General features: G+C 36.4%; 1 protein-coding gene across 13 annotated transcripts in view; it reads right to left on the bottom strand.

Annotated features, from left to right (window-relative positions):
- The window catches only part of shank3a (SH3 and multiple ankyrin repeat domains 3a), a 368,633-nt gene that overhangs the window by 219,529 nt on the left and 126,379 nt on the right, over positions 1-22,725 (bottom strand). Inside the window, exon 1 of one of the 13 annotated variants that reach the window (XR_015514526.1) lies at positions 1,209-1,306. The exons of the other annotated variants lie outside the window; for them this stretch is intronic. The gene's annotated coding sequence lies outside the window, so the exon portion shown is untranslated. Of the gene's footprint in view, positions 1-1,208; positions 1,307-22,725 lie in introns of those variants that run through there. 13 annotated transcript variants of the gene reach the window in all.

Below are 22,725 nucleotides of genomic sequence, written 5' to 3' on the forward strand. Positions count from 1 at the left end.
TTATTATTATCAATTATTATTATTATTATTAATGGTAATAGAAATAAAAGCAATAAAGACTGGAGTAATAATTTTAATTAAAACTACATACAATAAGAAAGCAGTTGCCTTACTATTTTAATAAATATTTAACAATTTCACTTTTTGATTATTATTATTTTACTTTTTTTTTACATGTAATAAATGATAAATTTTCTTTATGAACAGAATAATTTTCTTTTAAAAAATTTTGATTCAGCTGACCCCAAACTTTTCACCGGTAGTGCATTAAAACCAGGCATGTGCACACATAGGGCTCAACCTGTGCAGTGCACATGCCCTTTTTAGTCTTGGATAGAAAGTGCCCTTCCAAAATGATCAAAAGTGCCCCCGCGACGCGGCACACCTACGGTCCCGCCCTTCAGTAGGCGCGCGACAACACCGCTCTTGAGTACGCACGCGACAACACAGCTGATCAGTACGCGCGTGACAACACAGCTGATCAGTACGCACGCGATAACACCGCTCTTCAGTACGCGCGCATCCACTCTGCCCTCCACCGTTCTTCGAAAAATTTATCCTGCACATGCCCTTCGAACGGTCTCTGCACAGGCCTGATTAAAACATACATACATGTTATATCTGTAGTAAAATTGTGTACTCCTAATTGTTTTGTGGTTAAAAATCACATAAATCCAAACAATATTTTTTAAGTGCATCATGCATTTGCTGAAATATGTGTTTTTAATAAACAGTTCACAAATAAACACACTCATATATAAGTCAAAATACTTTTTAATGTAAAAAAATGCTAATATTAGATTCAGTTGAAAGTTATTTTTCTCAACCTAAAAACAAAGGAGTCTGCCAAGAGTCCAACACACACACACAAACACAAAGGAGTATAACATTAGTGTAGCTCTACTGTATCTTACCAAGTCTAGTCTTGCAGCCTGTTACATAAACCCCTCTGAAGATCGAGGCTGGCTAAACACACACACACACTCTCTTACGTGCACACACACACACACACACACACACACACACACACACACACACACACACACACACACACACACACACACACACACACACACACACACACACACACACACACACACACACACACACACACACACACACACACACACACACACACACACACACACACACACCATCTCTAACACCTGTCCTCTGCCAACAGCAAGTAAAAGGCGTGGGTTTCTCACCATGTGTGGCGTTAGCTGATCTCCTGCGTCTTCATCTACTCTGATGTGCTTCAAGTCATCACACCGCCCTGATTCCACCCCGACACACACTACCATCTGAGCATCTCCGTTTCTCTCACACACACTCACTCACACATGCTCTCCGCAGCTCCGCCTTTCCATGCGGTGAATATTAGAAACTCACTCTCTCTGCCCGCTCTCGCTCTCGGCCACTCACACTGTTGTTATGGAGATGGGATACAAAAGAATTGTTGGCAAAGAGAGAGAGAGAGACAGTGTGTGTGTTAGTGTTGCGAGCCGAGCACAAAAACCTCTAGTGGTTATTTGATGAGAGTAAACTCATTGGATGGTGGCAAACCAAACAGCTTTTCTACTATGAAAAGAACAAATCATAGTGTAATATTACAGCTCTGTCCTCGTACCGACTAATATTTCCGCACATTTTCAGCTGGAGTACAACTATTGCCTCCAATTCCCACTGAAGTCCCATCGTAACTGTGACTGAACAATATTGTGGATAATGAAAGTTACAAGTCTGCTGGCGATTGATGGGTTTGTTTATACTAACTACTTTCTTCTGGCGTTTTTATTAGCAATTGTGGTTAATAAGAACTGTGATCGTTGATGTACCGCAAAGCTCGCTCGTTTTGACTTCTACATCATTTGTTTCACCTTCGCAGGGATAAGTTCTAATGTTGTAACAAACGATTTGATTACTTTCTCTGCGATGATTAATTTGATTTTTAAATTTGACCACGTTATATAAACACTTGTTTTAGGTCATAGAACACATTTTTGCAGTTTTTCCAAATCAGTTTGTAAAAAAAAAGGCTCTGTTTGCACGATTTGACTAACATCATCGTATCCAAATACTTGTATATAAATAATATTAGAAAATAGTAAAATTAGAATATACTCCACTGTTATTTGTTTTTAGAAAATATCTAAAATATCTAGTCAGCAGCTAGCGCTCTGCAAATCTCACCTGGTCGCCCACTGAAGCTAGGCAAGGCTGCTTTTGGGCAGTACCTGGATGAGAGACCACAAGGGAAAGCTAGGTTGCTGCTGGAAGTGGTGTTAGTGAGACCAACAAGGGGCCCTCAACCTGCGGTCTGTGTGGGTCCTAATGCCCCAGTATAGTGATGGGGACTCTATACTGCTTAGTGAGTGCAGTCTTTCAGATGAGATGTTAAACTGAGGTACTGACTCTCTGTGGTCGTTAGAAATCCCAGGATGTCCTTCGAAAAAGAGTAAGGGCCCACTGGCCGCTGTCTATCATGTCCCCCTAACCATCCCCATAATTGGCTTCATCACACTGTCTCCTCTTCACCAATCAGCTGGTGTGTGGTGTGTGGTATGCGGACTGGTGCAAAATGGCAACCATTGCATCATCCAGGTGGAAGCTGCACTCTGGTGCTGGATTAGGAGATAACCCAAATTGTGTAAAGCGCTTTGAGTGTCTAGAAAAGCTCTATATATATGTAAGAAATTATTATTATTATTATATTATTGTGACAGACTAAATGCATAACATGTATGCGTATGCACTGCAAAAAAAAGCTTTTCTTCCAGTTTTTTGTGTCGTTTCTAGTTTAAATATCTAAATAAATATTCAATCGAGAAGCATTTCATAGATGAGCAAAACATTGTCAAAAGTAATGTGAAAATCAATAGTTTTTTTTTTCTTAAAACTAGCAAAATAGTCTAGTTTATGTTTAGTTTAACAACTTTATTAATCCACCAGGGGCAATTAAATGAGGACAGTAACATCATGATACAACAAACACATAGAGAGACAAATCACTTACAAAAACGTTTATAAACATAATCCAGCATGCTTTATAATAACTTCATTTTTTTTTATAAATAACAGCAATAAGAAAAGACCCATACAATAATAATGTAAGTATATAAATCGTAAAGTTATAAATACTTATTGCCTCAAAAAAAAAAAAAAAAAAAAAAAGAAAACAGTGTAATAGTGCTTTCTAAATTTACTTTGACCTGTATTTAGATGGAGACAATATGAACACAAAACAGTTCATGTTTTATCTGGTCAACTTAATTTCATGTGTTAGTATACATCCTTTCCTGTCATTCAGACCTGCAATCCATTCCAAAAAAAGTTGGACCAGGGGCAATTTAGGGCTAGTAATCTGTTAAATTGGTAAAATAATGATGTGATTTGAAGCAGGTAATGTCAACAGGGGATTGAGTGTAATTATGATTCGGTACAAAAGCAGCGTCCAAGAAAGGTCAAGTCCTTTAGGAGCAAAGATAGGCTGAGGATCGCCCGTTTGCCAACAATACATCAGAAAATTAATGAAATGTTTAAAGGCAATGTTTCTCAAAGAAAGATAGGAATTCATACAGGAATACAATTCTATGCAGCTATCATAAGGTAAAGGTATTTGTATTTCTCCCGTGTTTTTAATCAATGGTTTGCAATAAACATTATAGATCCGATCCTCCCTATGACCGAACCACTAGAGGACGCCCCTTGCTCTTAAACGTGAAGTTGTGCTGTGCTTTTATTTTATTTAGGCATGAAAACACTTTGAAATAAATATAAAATATCCCTTATTTTCACATGCCAGTGTTGACAGGTATGCTATAATGAAAATACAAACGTAAAACTACATTCGAATGCTACATACAAACGTTTAAGGTGCAAGTCTGCAGTTTATTTTGTACAGCAATCGTCCAGGTTTTGTGAAGTTTCACTCAAAAAAAATATTTTCAAACTACTTTTTTAAAATAAGCTGAATTAACACTATTCTTGAGATTTCATTGGAGCAACTTAATTTTTTATATTCAATCCACATAAATTTGTTAAAAGTGTTAAGTTAACTTAATCGATTTGTTCTGGGACGACATGAATGAATTGTGTGGAACCCTGCATTTTTTTTACAGTGTAGGTTTATCACAAATTGAAGATTATTTCACTCGCAAATTGAAAAAAAAATAAATAAAATAAATAAATGAATAAATAAACTGGTGTGGGACACAATTATTAAACTCTGTTGCTTGTGGTGGGTGATGCAAGTTCTGGTCTGATTCATGTCACAGTTTAATCTGCCCTCTGTAATACCAACATCAAACATAATGGTGCGTCATGGTAAAGTCTTTTTTTTTAAATGAATTAAATTTGTGAAGCAATATATGAAAACATTTCAAACATGCAATCAAGTGGTCCTCCCTGGAGAGCTGTTGGCCAGCCTGAACAGATAAATGACTAAAACAGACACACACGCATACATACGCGCAAGCACATATGCACACGCACCTTTTGTTGCATCAAATCATGCCCTACGCAGATGAATGCTGTCGGCTGTAACAATGAAATGATGAAATACATCAGACTGGAATCTGTAATACAACAACAGCCCTCGAGTAAGGTGCAGGGATACATTTTACAAGCAACAACAGGCAAAACTGTAAAATCGATGAACGTTTGTGGACTACAAAATGAGCCTCTATTGCTTAACATTTCAGGACAATTACTGCAGTCGAAATGGAGAAGCGGTCATTATTCAACACTCAAGTGCTTGAAACTCAAATTCACATCATGCTTCATTTACATTGCCTGCATCTACACTACCTGACAAAAGTCTTGTCGTCGATCCCAGAGCAACACATTATAACTTGACTTCTAGTTGATCATTTGGAAAAGTGGCAGAAGGTATATTTTTCTGGTGAATCATCTGTTGAACTGCTTCCAAATCATCTCAAATACTGGAGAAGACCTATTGCAGGCATGTCCAAACTCAGTCCTGAAGGGCCGGTGTCCTGCAAAGTTTAGTTCCAATCCCAATCAGACACACCTGGGCTATTTAATCAAGCTCTTACTAGGCTTTCTAAAAACATTCTTGCAGGTGTGTTGAAGCAAGTTGGAGCTAAAATCTGCAGTACACCAGCCCTCCAGGACCAAGCTTGGACACCCCTGACCTATTGGAACTGCCATGGACTCAAAATTCTCACAGATATCAGTTAAGTTTGGTGAAAGAAAAACCATGATTTGGGGTTACATTCAGTATAGGGGTTTGCGAGAGATCTGCAGAGTGGATGGCAACATCAACAGCCTAAGGTAACAAGACATTTGTGCTGCCCATTACATAAAAGATGTCCTGAATAATTTTTGACATCGAGGACTGGAGGAATAGGTGCTGACAGGGGCGGACTGGGACAAAAATTCAGCCCTGGCACTGTTGCCACACCAGCCCACATTACCACACCAACAAAGCCCCACCCACGGACATGCAAATTCACTATTTATTTTGATGTACAGATGGTGAAATAATATGACATTCTTGCCAGATTATGTCCGGGTAACCTTGGATTGGGTCGGCCCATTTTGAAACCAGGCGGCAGTTGCCGATTGGGCCAAATGCTTAACATTTCTAATTATTATTTTTATTATCATCATTATAATATCACATCTAGCAAGAGATAAAAGCTGTCTGCACTTAAAAACAATACATATTTAAAAAAAAAAAAATGACCGGCCCACATTTAAAAATTGGTCCGGCCCTTCATTTGCCAGAATTGCCAGATGGCCAGTCCGCCCCTGTGTGCTGACATTTTAGCTTGACCATTACAGGACTGTCAAATTAATATATTAATTGAATTAATTAGCTGTTGAAAAATGTAATCTGTTAAAATTGTCAGTGCATTTAAAGGTCATTGAGTTGACTAATGATGAATATAATGGAGAACAATGACTTGATGTGATGCTGTTATATGCCTCTGAAAATAAAAAAAATGCTATGAAATTCTCTCAGATTTGAATATTGTCACGGTTTATCCTTTATTTAGCCTTCCTTTATTATTATTCTCTTCGTGATTTGTGTTGTGGTGGAGATTGTTTTATTAATTGCAATTTCTTTTCTTTGAGGCTGGTTCTGCCTTGCACCTGCCGCTAATTCAACTTGTCGCCTTTATAAGCGGAAGCTGAGTGTGTGTCGGGGTGGCTCTGGATTTCCAGCGCGTCTGACTGATCCTCGCGATCTTGTCTCTCTTTGGAGAGTATGACCCGTACTTGCTGAGAATCTCTCCGTATCTTGGCCTGATGAAAGTCCGAACTTCTGTGCGCGTCTTGTGCAGCCGCTGCTGAGGAGCCATGCTGGTGTTGTGCCGTTTCTTTGATCTATGTTTTTTATCAATATTTTCTTTATAATATATGTTTTTGTTTGTTAGTCAAAGCAATTGCTTTGACTTGTTTATTGTTTAATTAATGATTTATATTTCTGTTGCCACCTTAATTAATTAGGACACCTATATTCTGGTCTCTAAATAAATAGAGAATTGTATTTCTGGTTTCTGTGTCCTTTTATGTTGCTAACCCCTTCCCTAGACGAGCCTTAAAAACTGGGGTTCGTAACAATATGATAAACAGTATTTCAGCAAAATCACATGATGTTATCCTGATTTTATAAAACATTTTACCTTGCAGTACATTTTTCAATTCACAATGGAATACAATTTACATTTTTTTTTTGCAGTGTACTGAGAAAACTGACCACACTAGAAAAGTTGTCCGTATGGAGATAGATAAGTAGAATTGTGCAAATCACAAATTATAAACATTGCTACATTAAAATGTTCTGTGGTGTTTATTTGGTGTAAAAAACTGCATTCAAACAATACTGCATACATCATTAGTGTAACAAGAAATACTCATCCTGTAGTGTTTATTTTACTTACAAACTGTGTCAAACATATGTTTAGGTAAGTAACACCAATTTAAGAGGGATTATTTGTTTAATCTTCAAATCTTCTCGCATTTCTTTCGATCTTCATGCTGGTGCTCAAAGCACCCTCACTCTTCTCCCTACTACCCAACATTAGCATTGATTGGGGAGGTTCTTTTGTCTCCCAAGGCATGAATCTACAACCCCAAATCAGAAAAAGTAGGGACGGTGTGGAAAATGAAAATAAAAAAAAGAAAGTAATAATTTCTAAATTTCCTTTGACCTGCATTTCATACATAAGACTTCATAATACATAATATTTTATTCATAAAATTATTGATTGTTTTTTCCAAAATAAATACGTATTCCAATTTTGGTTCTTGCAACACATTACACAAAAAGCTGAAACAGTAAAGCAATTAAGCACTTTGTAATGTTGCTAATTATTTTCCCAACACTTGAAAGATGTTTAGAGACTGAAGACTACAAGTGATGAAATGTTTCAGGTGTCATTTTGCCCCATTCTTCCCATTTTACGTTTTCCATACTGTTCCAACATTTTATGATTTAGGGTTATACAAAATACGCATGGTCCATTACACCTCCCCTTACATGCTCGCCTCATGACAACAAATGGTTTAAAGAATATAAAAAGACTGTATTCCTGCATCAGAAAGAGTGAAAATAAGAATTTTCACATGAGTTTGTAGTAAATATTCTAGCCAAAAAGACCTTGTTTTTCAAAGGTCTTAATCAGAAATATTTAATATGTGTTTTCTGGCTTTGTTTCTGTGACTTTTATTACCTTAAAACATACTAACCACCAATACTTACTACCATACAAGCATATACATATGCAAATACACCTTTATTGTATATCATTGAAGGCCAGTGTGTGCTGAATTAAATTAAATGACATAATAGCCAGGGGTATTCAAATCTAAAGGCTACAAGGGCCCCAAGAGGGATAAAATGACCATTTTAAACCATCTAGAAACTAAATAATACAGTATTTAAATTAACCTGCTATCCAATGAAGAAATCATAGAGCAAAGCAACAAAAACAGAGAGCATCAATGTAAAACTTATCATTTTTATAATCTTTCATGCACATGTCTATGTTGATGCATCTGTGCTGTTATCGGAACCGGACTGGACTGGTTCTGACACTAGTTTTTGGATCCTGAGCGAGATGGAAGCTGCGAGATGATCTCCAGATATGAGGATCATCGTCCAAGCCATGGCATCATTTCAAAACAGGGATCTCACCCATTCAGGCTTTACAATGCCAGACCACATGCTGTATTCAGAGTGTTCAAATCAGTGTGTGCACAGCAGCGTCCCTGAGGCAGGGGAAGATGAACTCACAGTTCAGATCTGACTAATATATGAGAGACACTGCTGTTGACAACTAGTGAGGGCTTTTATATTACTGCTTCAGTCAGAGCTTCATGGCAGATTAAACAAGTCCAGGCAAATATGTACCACCGTTTAGAGATTAAAGAGTTTCAAAATGTAAGTTCACTCAAAAATGCAATTTATGTTATTAATTACTCATAATGATGTTATTCCAATTGCCTGAGACATCCGTTTATATTTTGAAGGTAAATGTAGATATTTAAAAGTGCTGTCTCATTATTCGTCTGTAGCAATGAGCCAAAGGCATTCGAAGTCAAGAAAATGAAACCTTGTCAAACAGGCCCGGATTGGCTAATCGAGAGGATCGGGAGAATCCGTTGGTCTATTTTTTGGGCTTTTTTTGGGGGGGGTGGGGGAAGGGGTAGGGGGGTTAAAATATAGTTAAATAAAATTGTCATCTAAAATAACTAATAATTAATAATTAATTCTTAAAATGTTATTTAATCCTTGTGAATTATTAGCCACATTACTCAGGTCATTGGGGTCTTCATGCTCATTCAGAAATATTTTTAATATGTTTGTTTTGTGCAAGAGAATGATCGATCCTTTTTGGATAATTTTAAAAACAGTTGTGCTGATTTATTTGTTTTTGTGATATATTATTAATATTGTTTGAAATCAAAATAATTTGGTAAAACGGATTGTCTATTACATTTAACAAAGACATCCTTGCTGAATAAAAGTATTGATTTCTTTGCAAATTGTACCGGGTTAAAAATTAGTATTCACACAGCTTCCATGACTTCTGTGTACATATTGCAATTGTAATTGAGTATTACCAGTTTTCCATTAATCTTACATCCCCTAGTAAGTTTAAATCCTGGCGCTGTAAGTCAACATGAAGTATTTTGCTTAAGTATTTGTATTATAACTGGAAACCCATTAATCTGAAAGTGCTTTCTAGAACTCAAGGGGCTTTTGTTTCTCTGGGTAACAGATGATTTCTCAAACCAGTAAGAAACTATAAAGTAACATTAATGATTTTTTTTAAAGAACTAAATAGGCCACACAAAAAGAGACAGTAAGAGAATTCTTTGCTGAAACTAATGTACAACAGAGAACAACACTATAAAACTCTAAGCTTATTATAATTAGTTTATTTTTCCTCAAATAAATAACTATTCTAAATTATGATAATTCCAACATAAGTGATTTGTTTTTCAAATCAGTAGCTAAAATGAACTACAATCTTAAACATAAATATAACAAAGTATATTTTTAATTAATTAAAAAATAAATCTAATTAAATATTACACTTAAAATCAACTAAATCTGTATAGTCTATGTATAATAAACAAATTCCGCTGAAATATCACAGATAAATAGCATTGACTTAAGCAAATTTCCATAAGAGTCTTCATAACAGCTAATGCCAATGTGCTTACAGCTTATTGCCAAGTTATTTTACACATGATTATGGAAGTCATATTAGCTTATGAATAAGTTGATGCAAAAAAACAAGTGTTCATTCTCTGGAATGTAAACAACAACAAAAGCTATATTATAACAATTAGTGAATAGAATTGTATAATACAATGACTGCCAATGGAAGAATGCTAAGGTTGTGAGTTTAACCTGACCATCATAACGGGAGCCATTAGTCAAAAAGTCTGACAGAAAGATGTTGATGCCAAAAAATCCCATTGGCTTCCAAAAAAAAAAAAAAAAAACTATCCTAACATCTGGAGCTTCTAGAGAAAGGCCAAATTGTTTGTGTCAAAGATATCTGAGGACAATGATTGTGTAAAAGGACATTATATTTAGTAAAATAGTAACATTTCCATTTCCTTGTGAGATCAGTCTGAATATATCCAGAGGAATGTGTCTGTTATTGCTGGTTGGCATCTGTTGGTGCAGTGTGAATTGGCCAATGATTGCAAAGCCCTGCCCATTTTCATGCAAATAATCATATTATACCATTGTTATTATTTTTTGTGGTCAGGGCTTTACATTTGATGGATGGATGGATGGATGGATGGATGGATGGATGGATGGATGGATGGACAGATAACAATAACACGATAGATGTATGGATGGGTTACATATTATTGTAACACTGTTTGATTAATATCTAAACATAACAAAGGCCTGTTTTTTTCTATTCATTAAATGTGATGGAAGTTCAGCTGTTTAGTAGTGAACGTCAGGAAAGTGTTAGGGAATTTGATATTTGGCTTAAAATGAGAACCCTGTGGATTTAAATTCAATAAATATATTTGAATAAGCTTGTACTGAGGTACAGGGCAATGGTGACACCAGATTACATACAGAAATACAGATGGATGGATGGATGGATGAATGAATGGATGGATGGATGGATGGACAGAGCGACAGAAGGAAGGAAGGAAGGAAGGAAGAAAGAAAGGATGGATGGACAGAGGAAAGGATGGATGGATGATGATGGAACAAAAAAGAAAAAAAGACTGGATGGATAGATGGATGGATGGAAAGATCGATGAATGGATGGATGGATAAATGGATGGGTAGGAGGGTGGGTGGGTGGGTGGATGGATTGATGAATGGATGAATCAAAAGACAGAAAAAAGACTGGATGGATGCGCGAATTAAAAGACAGAAAAATACTATGGATGGATGGATGGATGGATGGAACAAAAGACAGCAAAAAAATTGGATGGATGGATGGATGGATGAATGAATGGATAGATGATGAAACAAAAGACAGCAAAAAATTGGATTGATGGATGAATGGATGGATTAAAAGGCAGAAAAAGGCTATGGATGGATGGATGGATGGATGGATGATGGATGGATGATGGATGGAACAAAAAAGAAAAAAAGACTGGATGGATAGATGAATGGATGGATAGATGGATGGATGGATGGATGGATGGACGGACGGACGGACGGACGGACGGATGGATGGGTGAGTGGGTGGATGGGTGGATGGATTGATAAATGGATGAATCAAAATACAGAAAAAAAAGAATGGTAGGATGGACGAATTAAAAGACAGCAAAAAAATCTGATGAATAGATGAATGAATGGATGGATGGATGGATAAATGGATGGATGGATCAAAAGACAGCAAAAAAATGGATGGATGGATTAAAAGGCAGAAAAAAAGACTATGGATGGATGGATGGATGGATGGATGGATGAAACAAAAGACAAAAAAAGATTGGATGGATGAACTAAAAGACAGAAAAAAGACTATGGATGAATGGATGGATGGATGGACCAAACGACAGAAAAAATATTATGGATGGATGGATAGAACAAAAGACAGCAAAAAGATTGGACGGATGGATGGATGACGGAACAAAAGACAGGAAAAGGAATAGATGGATGATAAATAGATGTTTTTAGATGTTCTCTTTAAAATCAACCTAGATATTAAAAAGATTTGAAAAGATTATATTTTGTAAATAAAAAAGTTGCACCCTCTACAAAAGATAAAGAATTACAAAAAAATTCATAAAAACAAAGAAAATACATTGCGAAAATGTTTAATTAGCACAAGATCTTATGTAAAAATTTTTACATGGTCTTAAAGGTATAAAGACATACAAAGTATAAATAAACGTGCTCTACATTCACGTCATTTCCCAAAGTGCGCACTGTGAATGCAAGTTCTGTAGTGTACAGATGTATTCCCCTTCCCCCAGAGCACAGCTCTCTGTTGTACTTTGTCTACTGTTGTATCTGGGTTAGGGCAGTGTCAGTGCCCCCAGGGCCATTTTTGCCACACCACTAAACTAAGTGACCCACACAGCGCAGACCACAACCATTCTGGCCAACAAAGTCATACTCACAGTTACACGGCCTCCCTATAAACCCTGCTATCATAAGAAAAGAGGCCGCTTTAAGGCAGCGGTTGATTGTATATTATTTAAGAGCCTAGCCCACCGTTTTGGAGTTTAAATGCATGTCGGAATGAAATATGCAGGAGCATGATTGAGCCATGCGTGAGAGAGAGAAACGTGACAGAACAGGGCAAATTGAAAGCATGAGATGAGGGGGTAATGAAAAGATAGTGAGAAGGATATACAGAGATGAAAGAGATGTTCAAAAGAACAGCATCTATTTGAATGCATTTTCTGGCAAAGTCAAATAAAATCAATAAATTTCTGAATTCAGTTCACCCAAAAATCGAAACTGATTCACCCTCAACTGCTTCTAAACCTTTATAAGACAATATTATGAAAATGTTGGAAGCTGGTAAGCATTGACATAGTATGATAATCATTTTTGCATACGGTTTAAATACAGAATGAACAGCAGCTACACTAATTATTTCCTTTATTCTCTATTTTCAACTGGGACACTCATCCCATGGCCCCCAGAGACTATGCAGCGCCATTGATGCGATCCAAGATCTGTGAAGAAAAGATGCCATGGTATCCATAATCTTGGACCAGGCCGTATCCATGGTGGCATGGAGGAGTGGAGAGCATGAGACTGATTTCTGAAAGACCACAGTGACAGATGATTCCCCGCACTGATCCTGTGGGCCAGCCTGATCACCCGTCGGCGACCTACTCACACCTGCAGTTCTCCACGATGGACAACCAGTGCTCTCCAGCATCTGGCTCCTAGACTAAAGCTCCACACAGCAACTTTGGCCAGAGGAAAAATAGTTGTGCCCAACAGAGCTCTTTCTTTCACTTCGTCAGTTGGTGAAGTTTTTTCCTCGTCACTGGCTTGTTTGAACGTTCAGCATTGAAATTTAAGCCACACTGAACTTCAACTCTGAAATCTGGACTTTACTAGAATGTCTATGTTAACCAGCTTTGACACAATCTACATTGTAAAAGTGCTATAGAAATAAAGAATAAAATTGAATTGATAAACAAAATGCTATGGAAGTCAATGGTTACTGGTTTCCAACATTCAACCACAGTTAAAAAAAAAAAAGTATTCTTTTTTTTATTTTTTTGCAATTTTCATTTAAACATCTCAAAATTCTTAAATCAAGAAACATGCAATAGACATGTAGAAATATTGTTTTGTTATCAGCAAAATAATGTCAAATTAAAGTGAGTTTTTCACAAGCAGCATCATCCTGCTCTCCCTCGTAACGCTAATGCGAAAGTAACTGAAACTGAAAACTCATCTAAACTCTGCTAGGCCTGGCTCCATTTTAGGGTATAATAAAATAAATAAAATTGCCGTGTTTAAGGTCTGTTTTCTTCAAAAATCAACAATCTCCACTGGCTGAGTGATATCCAATATAAAGTGCGTCTCAGATTGTACAAGAAGCACTGCATTAAATTACATTTTCCTCCACCACGTCTTTAAAATATGAACAGTTATTTTACCCCAGTATACTCAATGGAGCTTCTGCGCTAAAATACTGATTGTATTTTAATTACATTACAACATTGATGCTGTAAAAGGAACCGTCTAAAATAGAAAGAAGTCACATTAACCTTTCACTGGAAGTTTATCAGTATGGGAAGAAACACTAGGTTGATATATGGGTATATAAAGCAGATTTCTATTGATCCCAATGTTAAAATGGCCAACTTTACAGCAGAAAACAGGTGTTTACCAGGTGCCTAGTACAAAAAAACCTATTTTGGTGTATATAGTTAATTCACAAGCATGGACCACGCGACATTTTAAGCTATACTTTATTGTAGGAATATAGGGATTAAGGGGATGGTAAGAGAACAGTGGGATGAAAGAAAAGGGAAGTAAGAGGATGAACAGTGAACAGGTAGGTAGATTGATCGGGTGTCCTACGATGATGCTCAGAGACTCAGAGTGGGGGTACCGTCTCTATAATAATTTGGTTGAGTGATTAGACCCCGCAATTCAGCCTAGGAGTGAAGAGAGAGTTATAGGATTGTTGGAAATAGAGGGTGGAAGGGTGAGTTCGAGAGAACGGGGCGCTGGTATGCCGTAAACAAATTTTAGGGAGTAGGTGATTGGTTAAGGACACATACTGAGGCATGGTATCGCCACTAAACCCTAGTTAACAAGTAAACTCTATTATTACACTTAATGAAAACTCTGAGGGGGTGATTTTTTTAACTCATCCAATTCATTTATATTGAGTTATATTAAGTCTGCATAATTAAGGGCGTGACTACTTGAGTGACCACTAGATCTCGCTGGTCGCCATCACGTTACCTCCGGCTGATTCCGGCTGATTAGCCGCTGAACTCGGCATATACATCGTATTTTTGTTTTCTTCTATGTGGCTTTACACATATCTGCCTCTTGGAATTCATTCATTCATTCATTTTCCTGTCGGCTTAGTACCTTTATTAATAAACCGCCAATTTAGCTTACTCAATTCACCTGTAGCGCATGTCTTTGGACTGTGGGGGAAACCGGAGCACCCGGAGGAAACCCACGTGAACGCAGGGAGAACATGCAAAGTCCACACAGAAACGCCTAGGCTTGAACCAGCAACCTTCTTGCTGTAAGGCGATCGTGCTACCTACTGCACCACTGTGACGCCCTGAAATGCAATCATATGGCATTTTAATGCAATCATGAGGCTATTTTACGAATAGGTTAAAGTGTGAACTATTACAAACACACTGAGCCAGGTGACCTCAATTCAGTGAACTTACATTAGTGACGTGTGTAAGGTCCTACGTTTATAACCGATAGTTCAGAAATGCACCATAAATGTGTGTAATTAACCTCAATGGTTTAATGGTTTGTGTGTTTCCACTTAGGCGTTTCAATTACTGGCAGATTCATAAATAACAAACTACATATTAACTCCTCGTGGACACATGTGATGCATCGATTGCATTAGGCAGCTTTCAGGGCTGTGTGTGTGTGTGTTACACATGTGCACAGACATTCTTGATTCATGACCATAATTTAGCTGCTCTTAATTTTCAAAAGATGAGTCTGGTTGCCAGGGTGACCTACAGGCAGCACATCACTCACCTTAACAGCTCACGTTCTGCTGCTGTAACAGGACTCACACACACTAAGCCTCTATCACACACTTACTTCGTTATTTGTAGTGTGGACAGTTCCCATTCAGTAAAATCCCTATTCCATAAGTGTGAAGAAATTTTCGTGCATTTTGCAATTGAACAGTACATTTATAATTTAATTAATAGTATTTGCAGGTCGGCATGGTGGCTCAGTGGTTAGCACTGTCGCCTCACAGCAAGAAGGTCACTGGTTCGAGTCCCAACTGCCAGTTGCCGTTTCTGTGTGGAGTTTGCATGTTCTCCTTGCGTTCGGGTGGGTTTCCTCCGGGTGCTCCAGTTTCCCCAACAGTCCAAAGACATGCGCTATAGGTGAATTGGATAAGCAAAATTGGCCATAGTGTATAAATGTGTGTGAATGAGTGTGTATGGGTGTTTCCCAGTACTGGGTTACGGCTGGAAGGACATTCGCTGCATAAAACATATGCTGGAATAGTTAGCAGTTTATTCCGCTGTGGCGACCCCTAAAAAATAAGGGACGCCCACCTAAATCAATCAACAATTTTTTTTTGACGTCACTTCATACTTAAATTTCTCATCAAATCTTGACCAATCAAATGCTCTTTAGTATCTGACATGCCCCGCCTCCTTCAAGATGCTTCTCATTTGCTTTTCAGTTGATGCGCTTGAGCTCAACCACTCTCACTGGCAAAGCTGTGATAAAACAAAATGCTATTGGCTGTTTTTTTAAAAAGGGGTGGAGTTACTCTATGTCCTCTATGCACTTTTTGAAGCACTTTACAGGACTTTTAAATTTATTAAGTAGGACAGTAAAGGCATTATAATGTTACAGTACTGATTTGTTTTCTCTTGTTTCCTTTTTAAAAACATATCTCATGCTAACCAAGGCGGCATTTATTTATTTACCAAGGCGGCATTTATTATGGACACTCAAAGTGCTTTACACATGTTGGGGAATCTCTGCATCCACCTGGATGACGCCATATTGCGCCAGACCACACACCACACACTGTTCGATTGGTGCAGAGGAAACAGAGTAATGAAGCCAATTATGATGTGAAAATGATTAGGAGGCCATGATGGACAGAGGCCAGTGGGCAAATTTGACCATGATGCCGGGGTTAAACCCCTACTTTTTTTGTTTTGAAGGATATCCTGGGATTTTTAAAGACCACAGAGAGTTTAATGTCTCACCTGAAAGATGGCGCTCACTGAGCATTACAGAGTCCCCTTCATTATAGGACCCACACAGACTGCAGGTTGGGTGCCCCCTGCTGGCCTCCCTAACACCACTTCCGGCAGCAACCTAGCTTTCCCTTGTGGTCTCCCATCTAGGTACTGACCGGACGCAGCCCTGCTTAGCTTCAGTGGGTGACCATGTAAGAGTTGCAGAGCGCTAGCTGTTCTAATGCTAGTTCAGCATTTACTAACGCATTATTAACATCCAAATGCATGCTTGCCAACATTAGTTAATGATTCATATTAGTAAATACATTGACTAACATTGACTAATACAACCTTATTGTAAAGAGTTACCAATTTTACAAATCACACCAGATTAACAAAGAAAACAATACCATATATGCAGACCTACAGAGAGAGTAGGAGTAAAAAATTGCAATCTCTATAAACACTGCATACTGCACATACTACACATACTGCAAGTGACCTGTATGTGCTGCTGTCACTGAAGCCATTGTTACGAGCTCTTGTCTTCATCTGCCTCTGCTGATCATGTGACACATGAAACTGCATATTGCCATGTGCTGACACACACAAACACTCATTCACTTCAATCTACAACCACACAAACACTTCAAAGGGGACTTATTTTGCCAAAATTACATTTATGAGGGGTTTAAACACAACTGTGTGACAACAGTGGGTGAATATAGCCAGCCTCTGATGGTAAAAATTGATTCATTCTATTTTATAATAATCACACTTGATAAAAACAGAAACACTTTGATTGACATTCTCCATTTGTACTTGTCATCAGAGGGGGAAGCCCCACCCATTAGTTACAATCTCTCCTTAATTTGCATATAGAGCTGTGAGTAAGAAGCCATTTGTAGAGTTTTCACACCGTACCTGTTAAAGATAATGTCAGTGTCTATAAATGTGGAGTTTTAGGATGTACAAATGAACACCAGAATCTCCATTTTCTCAGCCATTTCTTTTGAGTCTTTTCAGTTTTTCACAGAGATAACCTGTTTAGTTGCCATCACGTTACCTCAGCTGATGAGCCGCTGAACTCAGCATATACATTGTATTTTTGTTTTCTTTTATGTGGCTTTACCAGTAATTGCCTTTTGGACTTAATTTATTCATTTTCTTGTCGACTTAGTCACTGTATTAATAAACCACCAACTTATCCAGCACGTTTTTATGCAGCGGATGCCCTTTCAGCCGCAACCCATCTCTGGGGAAACATCCATCCACATACACAAACTCATACACTATGGGCAATTTAGCCTACCTAATTCACCTGTACCGCATGTCTTTGGACTGTGGTGGATACTTGAGCACCCAGAGAAAACCCACACGAATGCAGGGAGAACATTCAAACTCCACACAGAAACGCAGAGGCTTGAACCAGCGGCCTTCTTGCTGTGAGCTGACAGCACTACCTACTGCGCCACTGCGTTGCCGCCTTTTGGAATTATTTCTTACAATAATCAAATGATATGGGATGCTGTGTGCACTTCAGCGACTATAAATGTGGAGTTTTAGGATGTATAAATGAACACCAGAATCTTCATTTTCTCAGCCACTTCTTTTGAGTCTTTTTAGTTTTTCACAGAGATAACATGTTTAGTCTTGTTTTGAATCTGCCGCTATGCTGACACATATGCTGTTTCTCAATTCCAAAAATGCTGAGAACGGACTGTTGGAGACTGTTCTAGCCAGGTTACCTTGGAATAACGAACAATGGAGACCTCGCCAACTCTCACAACATAAAGCTTGATAACAATTATTTATTTACCAAACATGTTTATCTGAAACAACTTGCAAAAAAAAGATCATAAGCAAGCCAGAGCCTCAAATATCCAAAGTATACAACCCTGAGTATATTAATGTTCGGTCCCACTTTATATTAAGCGGCCTTAACTAACATGTACTTACACAGGAATTTAGTTTGTTACAATGTACTTCTTGTGTAAACACATGTATTTACTGTGTACTTATGCTTGATTAAATACATGTATGTAATTACATCTGTAAGTAACTTTTGTAATTACATTTGTAAATACACTGTTGACCAGTCCTTACACCTTAACCCACCCTTAAACCTACCCATGCCACCAAACCTGTCCATAACCCAACCTCTATCCCAACTCAAAAGTACCACAAGTGTTCTCAAATACATTATAAACACAGTAAGTACATTGTATTTATTTTTCTGATGTAAGTACATAGTAGTTGAGGACACTTAATATAAAGTGGGACCTAATGTTCTAATAAATGATGTGCGAATGTCATAATCCTAAAGAAAAACCTGATTGTCTTCAGTCTCTAGCCTCTCAAATTATTGAAGCATCCCAATAATTATTTAAAAAATGATTAATCACCAGGAATAAATGAATAAATTTCCTTCTCATGCTGAACAGAAAAGGAGGATTTTATACAATATCTCCAAACAATATCCAGTCAATTCTCAGCAAAAGACAATAAACGACACTATGAGTGGGAAGCATCAATAATGATTAAACTCTAACGCAGATTAAATCAAGATTTGTCAAATAATTCTGATGCACTGAAATTTAAAGAGCTAAAAATATATAATAATAGGCTGGGTTACATTTAGACCATCAAGCTTGATCCTGGATTTGCTTTTCACTAAAATGAAGTGTAATCCTGTTGTTCTGTCACTTTAAACTCAGCTTTAAATATCAATTAGAGATTAATTTTAAAATTGCAATTGAAGAAGCTTAAAGAGTCAAAATGGCAGGATTTATTTGGTGGATTGAAGAAAATGAACTGAAAAACAAAGAAACACTTGTTGATTTTATGATGGAATTTTTAAGCAAAACCGGTTTAGCAAGCAATCTGTGATGACTAGCAAACAGTGTTTTATTTTTCTGTAGTAGTATCAACTATCTATTAGTAAAGAAATAGCACCATATGAATGTTACCGTCATATAAAGGAATAAAGAAAACTTGAAAGCTACGATCTGAAATGTGATTTATATTCTGTTTATAGAAAAAAAAAAGGAAATTTTTTTTGAAAATACTTTTTTTCTAATTATGAAATGTGGAGTACAGAACATGTAAAGTATTTATATTTATGAAATTACTATTTTTAATAACAAACATATGACTTATTCTATTAAATATGGCATGATTTATTGTGAAAATATAAATAAATCAGTATAATAATATGAGTACTGTTTATTTCTTGATTTTACAGTATTTATAACCCAGACAAACTACTAAAACTAAACTAAACTGAAACTAAAAAAATGTCAATAAACATCAGCCAAGTTATGGAAAATTTAAAACAAAAGTTACAAAAGCAGAGATCAATGTACATTAGGGATGGGAAGATTAATCGATATGTATCGATACGCTGTCATGCGCGTGCACGATGCGAGTGCATCGGTTGAGCAGCAGAGGATGAATTAAATTTTGGAAGCAAATCGAGATGCATCGGTTTTTGCGAGATGCATCGGTTTTTCCAAGATACAGCTTATATTTTTAATATAGAATGTATTTTTTATTTATTAACAAGTGTTGTCAACCTGTTTTTGGCGCATAATTTAATCGACCTACATAAAGTAAGCCTTAGCAACGGATTTGCGGATGTGTACACTTACACTACAACTCAGTGTATCAGGTGTGCGGATGAAGCTAGTGGTGCGCCCTCAGAAAGCACGAGAAGCAAAACAAACATTTTATTCCCCACTGAGTTTTAAATCTAAAGTATAGCAACATTATGGATTTAAGGATGGACGACATGACAGGACAGATGCAATTTGCAAAATGTGCAGCGCATCAGTAAAATACGCGGGCAGTACGACTAATCTGAAATCTCACTTGAAGCGGCGCCACGGTGTTGTTGTGAAAGCATCTTCCAGTGTTCCTGCATCCCCGGCTTTCGCACTGCTTCAACTGTAGCTACCAGCTCCAAAAGTGGTGAGAAAAGCATTGCAAGTTTTTTTCTATGCGTAACAGTTTTGTGCACTCTATGCAAATAACGGATGTTATTGCATTGTTCATCTGCAAAGATATTCAGCCTAGCGTCACGGAGAACGAAGGTTTTAAACACCTCCTCCTGTTAATTTTTATTTAATTATAATAATAATAATAATATTAATAATAATAATGATAAAAATAATGGGTGTCACGGTGGCACAGTGGGTAGTTTGACCACCTCACAGCAAGAAGATTCCTGGTTTGTTATATTTTTATTAGCCTGTTGTTTACAGTGATAGTGATGTTTCAAAGCAGCATAACACTGCTAGTTCACCACCTTAAGTTTTGAATATTCAGTGGCAAAATATATCTTTGTAAAACTTGTTTTCATAGTTGAACTTGAAAAGTTAAATCACAATTCTTGTTGTGCAATGCTAAACCTTTATGTTGAAAGAGTGCAAATATATATATATATATATATATATACATATATATATATATATTTTAATATATATTGCACCTATACATTCTGTTTATCTTGAAAATACTTAAATAATATGTGCTATATGTTCTAAAATGGCCCTCTACTGTAAACTGACACTCTGGCTCTGAGAGAAAAGCCAGTTTGTAAAAAAAGTCTTGGTTTTGCTTGGTTTATAAATAATCAAACTCATTTAATGGCACAGCATCCTCTTTCACATCATCTCATAAACTTGATCTAATTAGTTAGTGCTGACTTATCGCATTGTATCGTGATATGGGTGTGAATCGTATCGTGTTGCATCGCAATATGTCACAAATGTATCGCTAATATATCGGATCGTATTCTTTGTATCGAGATGCGTATCGGATCGGCATTATAGCTTAGATGCCCAACCCTAATGTACATTGAATAACTCGGAAGTGTAAATAAACATAAAACACTCAATTACAAACTACAGTAGTAGTCAGAATTATTAGCCCCCCTTTGATTTATTTTATTTTTTTTTATATTTACTAAATGATGACTTAACTGAGCAAGGAAATTTTCACAGTGTGTCTAGTAATATTGTGTCGGTCACACTTTACAATAAGGTTCATTAGTTAATGTTAATTAATGCATTTACTAACATGAACAAACAATGAACAATACATTTACTACAGTATTTATTCATATTATTAAACGTTAGTTAATGAAAATACAGTTGTTCATTGTTAGTTCATGTTAACTCACTGTGCATTAACTAATGTTGATAAGCATGGACTTGAATGTCAATAATGCATTAGTAAATGTTCAATTATGATTAATAAATGCTAAACAAGTTTTGTTCATGATTAGTTCATGTTAGTGAATTCATTAACTAATGAACCTTATTGTAAAGTGTTACCATTTTGTCTTATGGAGAAAGTCTCATTTGTTTTATTTCGGCTAGAATAAAAGCAGTTATAATTTTTTTTTAAAACATTTTAAGGTCAAAATTATTTAAGCTATTATTTAAGCCCTTTAAGCTATGTTGTTTTTTCAATAGTCTACAGAAAAAAAAAATCATCATTATACAACAACTTGCCTAATTATCCTAACCTGCCTAGTTTACCTTAATTAAGCCTTTAAATGTCTCTTTAATCTGTATAGAAGTGTCTTGAAAATCATCTAGTCAAATATTATTTACTGTCATCATGGCAAATAAATGAGTTATTAAAACTATTGTGTTTAGAAAATCTTCCTTTCGGTAAACATAAATTGGGGAAAAAATAAATTGGGGTGGGGGGTTGAGGTTATTCAGGGGGACTTCGATTGTATATGAGAAACTAATTTACAATCTAATAAAATGGTGCAAATATTACTTGAAAAAGTTGAATAAAGGTAGTACTGACCTACCTGTGTCTTCTGAAGCCCAAAAAATCAGAAATTTCTGTCACCCAGTTTAGCAGCAAACTATCTTTTGCATTCCTGTCAGCAATATTACATGCTTTTAAAATAAGCGAATAACTGAATGCCTTAAAAAATGCATTATTTGAAATAAATGTAAACTAATGTAAAAAAGAAACATTAAAACAATTATTTTAGCTAAACTAGGATTTTAATTGAGTACATATAAAATAAAAATGACAACAAAATCAAATAAAAATGACTACAAAGACTATAAAATAAATAAACAATTCAATACTAATACAAGTCACCCTTCACTGAAATTTCAGCAGCAACTATCTTTTGCATTGCTGTCAGCAATATTACATACTTTATAATGATTAAATAACTAAACTGACAACAAAAATAAATGAAAAAAATAATCAATAAAAACGATGTCTATAATAACACAGTGATACAAACAGTACGTTACAGTAAAAGCCACATGATGAGAGCATATTACACTCTTTAAAAAAAAGCTTAGAAAAGGTGTTTTTTTC

The sequence above is a fragment of the Danio rerio genome, chromosome 18 (genome assembly GCF_052040795.2).
Source record: "Danio rerio strain M-AB ecotype USA chromosome 18, GRCz13ab, whole genome shotgun sequence".
NCBI classification, from domain to species: domain Eukaryota; kingdom Metazoa; phylum Chordata; class Actinopteri; order Cypriniformes; family Danionidae; genus Danio; species Danio rerio.